The sequence below is a fragment of the Mustela erminea genome, chromosome 3, assembly GCF_009829155.1.
Source record: "Mustela erminea isolate mMusErm1 chromosome 3, mMusErm1.Pri, whole genome shotgun sequence".
NCBI classification, from domain to species: Eukaryota; Metazoa; Chordata; class Mammalia; order Carnivora; family Mustelidae; genus Mustela; species Mustela erminea.
The window spans coordinates 28,882,011-28,890,128 of record NC_045616.1 but is presented as its reverse complement, the minus strand read 5'-3'; the positions used below and the strand labels follow the sequence as shown (position 1 = coordinate 28,890,128).

Sequence of the window (8,118 nt, the reverse complement as noted above, 5' to 3'; positions counted from 1 at the left end):
TCAGTTGTTAACCTGAGCAGAGTTAAGGAGGCCTGTTCTATAGTAATTCATCCATTAGTTTTTGTGCCATCGCCCTCTATGAAAATCACTTTTACCTACAGAAACGAAGCATTGGTAGAATGACCCTAGAAAACTGAGCATAGGTATTTAAAGGGGGACGGAGAAGACGTTAAGTTTAGGGAACAGATGGATAGGAAAGTGACTCTCCCTGTGTCTACAAAATATAAATTTATCCTGAAGACCAGGAGTTAAAATAATCCTGCACGTTACTGCGGGCACTCAGTGGGGTCATGGTTAAGTGGCTACCTTGATGAAGAGATTGGTCATGATGTGGTGTGTCTCTCTGAAGAAAGCCATGGGATTCTTTTCTGAATCAAACTCTGAAGAGTTATATTTCAAAAAATTTTTCTGTTTTAATAGGGAGAAATCTAGAATTGACTTTGGAAAGTGCTCTTTTGACTTTACAAATTAAAAAAAAAATTTTTTTTAATTTATTTATTCATTTGGTAGAGAGAGAGACAGAGGGAGCACAAGCAGGGGTAGAGGCAGAAGCAGATTCCCCGCTGAGCTCAATCCCAGGAAACACCCCCCCCCACCCCCAGCATCATGACCTGAGCCAAAGGCAGACGCTTAACCATCTGAGCCACCCAGGCGTCCCTGGACTTTACAAATTTATTCAATTTATACAAGTTCTTTGTGTGGTCAAAACACAACAACTGAGCAATTCCAAATTGGGAGAAAAACAAGGGGCAAGAGTAGGACAACTATTAAGACCAGAGTTTTAAGGCAAAATATTCCTGAGTATAATCATGCAGTTCAAGTAACAGTGACCTAAAATTCCAACTGATAATCGTTTCTGTTGAAGTTACAAACAAAAGACATATACGTGCTAATTTAACATCAACAAATTAACAACGAGATGCACTACTTTGTGAAGTAGCAGGCATAATGAAGTAATGAAGAGAAAACATTTGTTTTCCACACCAAAATTTCTCACTTCAGTGACTTTGTAACAAATTCGCTCAAAAAGAGTCTCCTCTCTCCTCCTGTTTACTTAGGGAACACCCTGGCTATTACTTTTTCTTGCTTATGCTTCTTTGAAAGTTATTGATTGACTATTCACCGTCTTGATAACCTCTTCGTATCTGATTCCAAAGACTTAGCCAATGTCAACTGCGACACTCCTTTTAGTAACCTCAGGTTTATCTGTCAACTCTCTTCAGTGATGTATCGGTTCTCTGAAAAGGAAAGGAATGTCAGATAAGGAATGATGGTTGTTAAGTAACCATATCCTTTAGGTTTTAACCTAAAAAAGCAAGACACCTGTGTGAGGTCTACAGTTGTGCACAACAGCATTTTTTTCTTCTGGAAAAGTAACTGGTTCCATGTAAGGATGTGGAGTGGAAGTAGTGCACTTGGGCCCTGGATCTGGTGTCTGAACAAACTGAAGAGGGACCAAGATTCCACTCTGCACTGTTGTTTGGTCAGATGAAGAGAAGGAAGGAAAAAAGGGACACAGGCTATCACTGTTCGCAGGGAAAAGCAGCTTTCAAAAGTAAAAGAGGAGAAAGTTTGGGTGGTACTGGAGTGCTAAGAAGCTCGAGTTGGGTCAATGAAAGACATTGCAGGATGGGTGGCCGGTGGGAATACACAAAAAGCAGGAGAGCCTTGAAGACCCTCGAGAAAATTCTTTGAGCTGAGACAGTGCATCTTCCTTGCTCACCTGAGTCTCTTACTCATCTGTTTATCACAGATTCTGTCTTAAGAGTTGAGCTGAAATGGAGTAAGACATAAAAAGTCGAATGGGTAAAACTCCCACAGGGATGGTGCAAAACACCTGGCTGGAGATGGGGCTTGGAATATGGTAACTTGTATTTAGGCAACCCTTACTCCCCATCCCCCTGTGACTTGCATGGGTCTTGGCAGACTCAAGGAAAACATCTGGAACCCTATTTGCAGTCTGGATTCAGGTATGTGCTGATGAGCATGAGCAATGGTGCCAAACTGCAGAAGAAACCATGGAAGGCCTTAGAAGAAACACCATAATGAGAAAGAAGTTCTGCAGCGTGGACCAGTTGCAAAAACAGGTCCAAAGAAAGGGGGCACCATGGACCCAAGCACAGAGTGAAATTGAACTTGAATCTACCCTGACCTAACTCTCAGAAATTCCCTGTATGTGTGGGGCAAAAGAAGGCTATATGTAGCTGTGGATTACGAAAGTAAGACTTGTTAAGTCACTAAACCTCTTGTAGATCCCAAAGTATGTAAGAATGTCAAACACAGGGACCAGAGTTCCTAGAGTGTTAGAAGTTAAAAGCAGGCAGCAGCACGATGATTCAGGTGGTCTGAGCACAGTAGGGATGTTGTGCTGGGACAGTGCTATCCCTGGGGTCAGTCTGAGCAACATGGGAATTTAGGTACAGCAGAACAGATAATGGCAGGTAGTGGTATAAATAAATGGAAGGAGAGGCCTGGGTGGCTCATTCTGTTGAGCATCTGACTCTTGGTTTCAACTCAGGTCGTGATCTCAGGGTTGTGGTATTGAGCCCCATGTTGGGCTTCACACTTAGTGAAACATCTCCTGGAGAGTCTCTCCCTCTGACCCTCCCTCCCTCTCTGCTCCTCCCCTCACCTGCATTCATGCTCTTTCTCTCTCTCTCTCTCCCTCAAAATAAACAATTAAAATCTTAGAGAGAGAAAAAGAAAGGAAGGAAGCAAGAAAGGGAAGCAGTTGAGATTCTGTCAAGTTGGGTTGTTGGTAAAAATGTCAATTTGACCTTGCCTAAGAATCATAGGCTGTTAGGACCCAGAGATATTTGTATTGACATAAATTAAATTGTTGGAAAACAGGAAGTATGTTTAGTCTCCTAGGGCTACCTTACTGAAATACCACAGACTGGCTGGCTTAAACAACTGAAATTTGTTTTTTGACAGATCTGGAGGCCAGAGGTCCAAGATTAAGGTGTTAGCAGGATTGACGTCCGGTGAGTCCTTTCTTCCTAACTTGTACATGGCAGCCTTCTTGCCTTCTTGCTGTGTCTTCACACACCTTTCCTCTGTATGTGCACAAACACTGAGTAAGTTCTAGTGTCTCTTCCTGTTCTTAAAAGGACGCCAGTCCCATTGGATCAGGGCCCCACCCATATCACTTCCATTAACCTTAACTCCTTCCTTAAAAGCCCTATCTTCCAATCTAGCTACTTTGGGAATTAGGGGTTCAACATGGGAATTTGGGGGGAACAGAAATCAGTACATACCAAGGAGCCAGAATGGATCTTCATGAATGAACCTAGGAAAAGGGAAAGATCCAGAGTTCTACCACCTACCCGGGGGCTAAAGATGACCAATGACCTTCAAGTGCTTGTGTATGACCTACGTATATGGAAGGCTTGTACATAAGAAAAGCAGCAGGTAAAGGCCACATGGGTGGTTCAGTTGGTTAAGCACCTGCCTTCGGCTCAGGTCATGATCCCAGGATCCTGGGATTGAGTCCCACACCAACCTCTTTGCTCAGTGGGGAGTCTGCTTCTTCCTCTACCCCTACTCTGGTTGTGCTCTCTCTCTCTCTCAAAGGGAGAAATAACATCTTTAAAAAAAAAAAAAAAAAAAAAAAAAAGGAAGGAAGGAAAAGAAAAGCAACAGGTAAAACGCCCATTCCACTTTCTTGGAGTTTACAAAAAATGGTCTTGATTCATCCCATAGTCTAGTGGGTATTAAATCAAAAGGAATTTTCATCTCCTACATCTACATTTTATTTATCACATGATAAGTAATTTTTTTTCTGGGATAAATTTTGCAAACTTTATAATCAAGTCCTTTGAAAGTATAGAAGAAAAAAATTGAGGCAGTTTGTGAATTCTGACCATCGTGAATTTTCTTTGAATTAAAGACTGTGTTCTAGATCAGATTTATACTGCTGTCTACTGTGTGACTACTCTTCAGAGGGAAAATTTGTTTTTATACAAATAAAAACATGAATGTGATATCAGTCTATTACACTGTGGGCTTATAAAAATACCATGACTTTTTAATGATTTTTTTCAGGAGAAAAGGAAAACCAAAAATATGCCAACATTTCAGTACTCAGTTGATTTTTCTCCAAGAACAAGTCGAGCAGCATAGATTTAATTTTAGTATATAATAATAATGTGAGTTAAATGTGGCTCAAAGTACTGCCCTTCCCCATACCAAATGAATACTCACTGTCTTTGATATGTTCTCTTTTAGTAGCTGCCTATCATAGGTCGACAATGTATCATTTAGGCTAGACTGTAGGCAATAGAAACAAGTTCTGACTTAAGCAAAAAGGGAGTTTGTTAGATGAAAAGGACAAATCATAGAATTGAAGACAAGCTGCTGGTCGTGGAAAGGGTAGGATGAAGAGTAAATAGGTTTTAGGACTCCACAGCACATGCCCCAAAAGCCATTCTCATTAGGATGTCACTGTTGGTATAAATCCCAGCCTCCAAAGCCAAGCTTCTCCTAAAAAGAATCAGGTTAAAAAAACTTGGGTCAGATGTCCATTTGATTAACAAGTGCCTCGATGGTACACATGATGAGGGAGTATGGGGTGCCGTTAGAAGGGAATGGGCAAAGGAAAGCAACAGATGTCCCCTAGGAACAACTACCAGAATTATACTTGTGTTGAATATTGATTGTGGAAAAAAGAAAGTATTAGAATTGACAACAGAAGAATTTCCTGCTGACTTTGTTTCCCTAAATGACTTCCAAGTAGATCGTCCACCTCTGAGTACATGGTAATGAAACCCCAAAATAAGGATGTTGTATAATGGCCGGAGATGTCTGCTTACCTAGCTGCCTTTAAATGCTGGCTTCATATTTGCCTCCTCTGGAGGATGTACATGCCCTTCCCTGGCTTTATAATGTTGCTGCCATCCCTTTATCATCTTTCTGGTTTCCAGTATGATCTTCGTTTGTTCCCCGTTTCCCCAAAAATTACTCACCAGCCTGAGTACCCTAACAACATGGACCAACAACAGTGGTGACTGTGTTTTAGTGTCTCATGAAACAACCATCTTTATTACCGTGGAAGCAACATTCCAGTCTGTCCTCTAATCCTTAGTGCCCAGGCCCTGTCGCCTCAGCTACTGTTGCTAGACTCCATTTTCATCTGACTGTATAGACAGCTCCCAGCAAAATCTAATTTTTGTGAAGCAATCAAGAAAGGTCTAGGTACAGACGAAGCCTCCTTTCAGCTATGTTTGTTTGGGCACTTGAAGGCCGGTCTACTTTTGAAATGGCTCCCTGAAAGACCAAATGGGGGAAGAGCCAAGAACTCTGGGCAATACTTCAAAAGTCAGCAGCTGCTCTGCGTTCCCAGTCAAGCCCAATTTGCCACTTGGCTGCTTACTGATGAGCGGCTTGCATGAGTATTTGATAGAACCAAAGCATATTCCCTGGTTCACCCATTGGCTTACCAAGCTTTGGGCAAATATCTGGTACCCCAGAAGCCTGGCCTCTCTGCTAAACAGCTTGTTATAAGGGAAAGAGAATTTGGTTGGAAGTCAAGAGTCCAGTAGCAGATTAGAACCGTCCCTAATTACATACATGTCGTTGGGTGAGTAACTTAATGTATCTAGGCCGTAGGGGTTTGTTGCTGTTGCTTTTGTTAACATTTTATTATGGGAATTTCAAACCTATGCAAAAGCAGAAAGAATGATATAGTAAGTCCCACGTACCTATCATCTGCTTTCAGCAATTATGAACTTTGATTTATTAAATTCTGCCTCACCTACTGGGTTACTGTGAAACAAATCCCAGACTCATATCATTATATCCTTAAATATTTCACAGTGTATCTGTAAAAGATTAGATCTACTTTGTTTTTTAAAAGTCACAATAACAGGGGCACTTGGATGGCTCAGTTGGTTAAGCAGCTGCCTTCAGCTCAGGTCATGATCCTGGAGTCTCAGGATCCAGTCCTGCATCTGGCTCCCTGCTCAGCGGGAGTCTGCTTCTCCCTCTGACCCTCCCCTTCTTGTGCTCTCTCTCTCTCTCACTCTCAAATAAATAAAAATAAAATCTTGAAAAGTCACAATAACATTAGATACTAGAAGCAATAATAACTCGATAATATTTTTAAATATCTAGTGTCCAAATATTCTTGACTATAGCATTTTTTTAAAAGGTTTATTTATTTATTTGACAGAGAAAAATCACAAGTAGGCAGAAGTAGGCAGAGAGGCAGGCAGATAGAGAGGGAGAAGCAGGCCCCCTGCCAGGCAGAGAGCCCAATGCGGGGCTCATTCCCAGGACCCTGGGATCATGACCTGAGCTGAAGGCAGAGGCTTAACCCACTGAGCCACCCAGGCACCCCTTGACTATAGCATTTTTTAAAAAAAAGATTTTTAGGGGCACCTGTCTGGCTCAGTTGGTAGAGCATGCAACTCTTGATCTTGGGGTCATGAGTCTGAGCCCTACATTGGGTATAGAAGTTACCTTAAGAAAATTTTTTTAAGTAAATTAGAAAATTTTTTTTCAATATTCTGTTTCTTTAATGACCTCCATCTACCTGAAGGACAGGTAAAGGCAGCTGGTGGTGGCAAGAGCAGTTCACTTGAAGATCTTGCCCTGACTGAAGGTTTTGCCCACGTGCTGCAAGGCCCCCTTCCAGGAAAAGTACTCCTAAACCAGCGTCTGGGTCTCCTCACTGCTAGGATCCGGTTTCCGCCACGTATGTGACTGGACTTGGCGGAAACGCAAGCTCCTGGCTTTCTTTGGATGACCCCGACTCCAGAAAGGGAGCTGCTATTGTTAGTTCCAAAGAGGATGACACTGGCAAAGGCATTCTTCCCCAGCGTGTCCAACCACTGGAACATTCTAGTGAAAAAGTTGCAACTCATAAAGGTCTGGGTGAGGTCTTCAGGGTAGCTGATCTCAGCGTACCGCAGAGACCAGCCATCCTTATCAAAGTGCTCCCCAAAATAGGGCAGTACCACAGAGAGAGTGTCCTCATTGGAGTCCTTGTGCTTAAATTCTTAACACAAAGGTACTCTTGGGCAGGTCAGCAAAGGGGTCCTCGGTCTTTGGTTCAGCAGCCAGTGCCTGGTCACATCCATCCACCTTCTCAGGATCAGAGGCAGCAGCCTTTTTCTCTTCTTTCTGCTCAGCCTGGCTTCTCTTCCTGAGAAGAGAAGCGTCTTCTCTTCTCTTCCTTTCTTTCTCCGGGATATGTCCTTTTCAGGCTGGCTCTCTGCAAACTTTTTTAGCAACAGACTGGGCCATCTTTTCACAGAGTTTCACCTCCCCCAAGACAGCCCTGAACTGGGGTTGGTCAACGCAGGTGAGGAAGCAGCAGTTGGTATTGGGGAAGGCCTGGCAGAGAGAAGGCTCCAGGACCTGTTTCTAGAGCCACAGCAGGGTGCAGACAATCGTGATGTCAGCCAGTGTCAACACAGGTGACCACCAGGAGAGGCCTTGTCTTCAGGGGAGCATCCAGTAACCCCAGAAGTTGCTTCACTTCCTCCTTTGCATTCTCTGCGGCCTGCTTGTTGTGGTGCCTGATGCCTGAGGTGGGGCCCACCCGGCTGCTGGCGGGCGGCACTATATCGCTATCAGCCAAGCTCACACGCTGTACCTCCTGGGCTGTTGCCTCTGGAGAACTTCCCCACAGCTCCTCATTGCTCACATAGTAGGCAATGGCATCACTGTCAAACACACAGAATCCATCATCGCCCTCAAATGCTGGAAGCTTGCCAGCAGGACATTTACAGAGAAATTCAGGGCTGCGTTTGGTTTGGCTGAAGTGGAAGTCGGGTATTGTAGAGAGCACACAGACCTGAGCCCCTCTGGACTGAGCAACAATGAGAGCCTTGAAGGTCCTCCAGGTTTCAGGGTACATGAACACGGTGCCAGCTGCCATGGTGATTCTGCAGAGAAAGCTAAAAAAATTTTTTTTAAAGCATCAAAATGAGGTCCCAAAATTTAATTGTTGAAATGTCTCTTTAGTGGATTTTAACCTAGAGATTTTCCCTCTGTCTTTTTCTGTCCTTCAACTTATTTGGGGGGGGGGGGGGAGCGGTAGTGGGGAGTAGATCATTTGTCTCACAGAGATTCTCAGTCTGGACTTCGTTAATTGGATCCTTATAATGATACTTA

The 8,118-nt window shown here is 43.3% G+C and overlaps 1 pseudogene; it reads right to left on the bottom strand.

Moving 5' to 3' along the window:
* Positions 1-6,573: 6,573 nt before the first annotated feature.
* Positions 6,574-7,882, bottom strand: LOC116585567 (annotated as a pseudogene).
* Between the last annotated feature and the right edge of the window lie 236 nt (positions 7,883-8,118).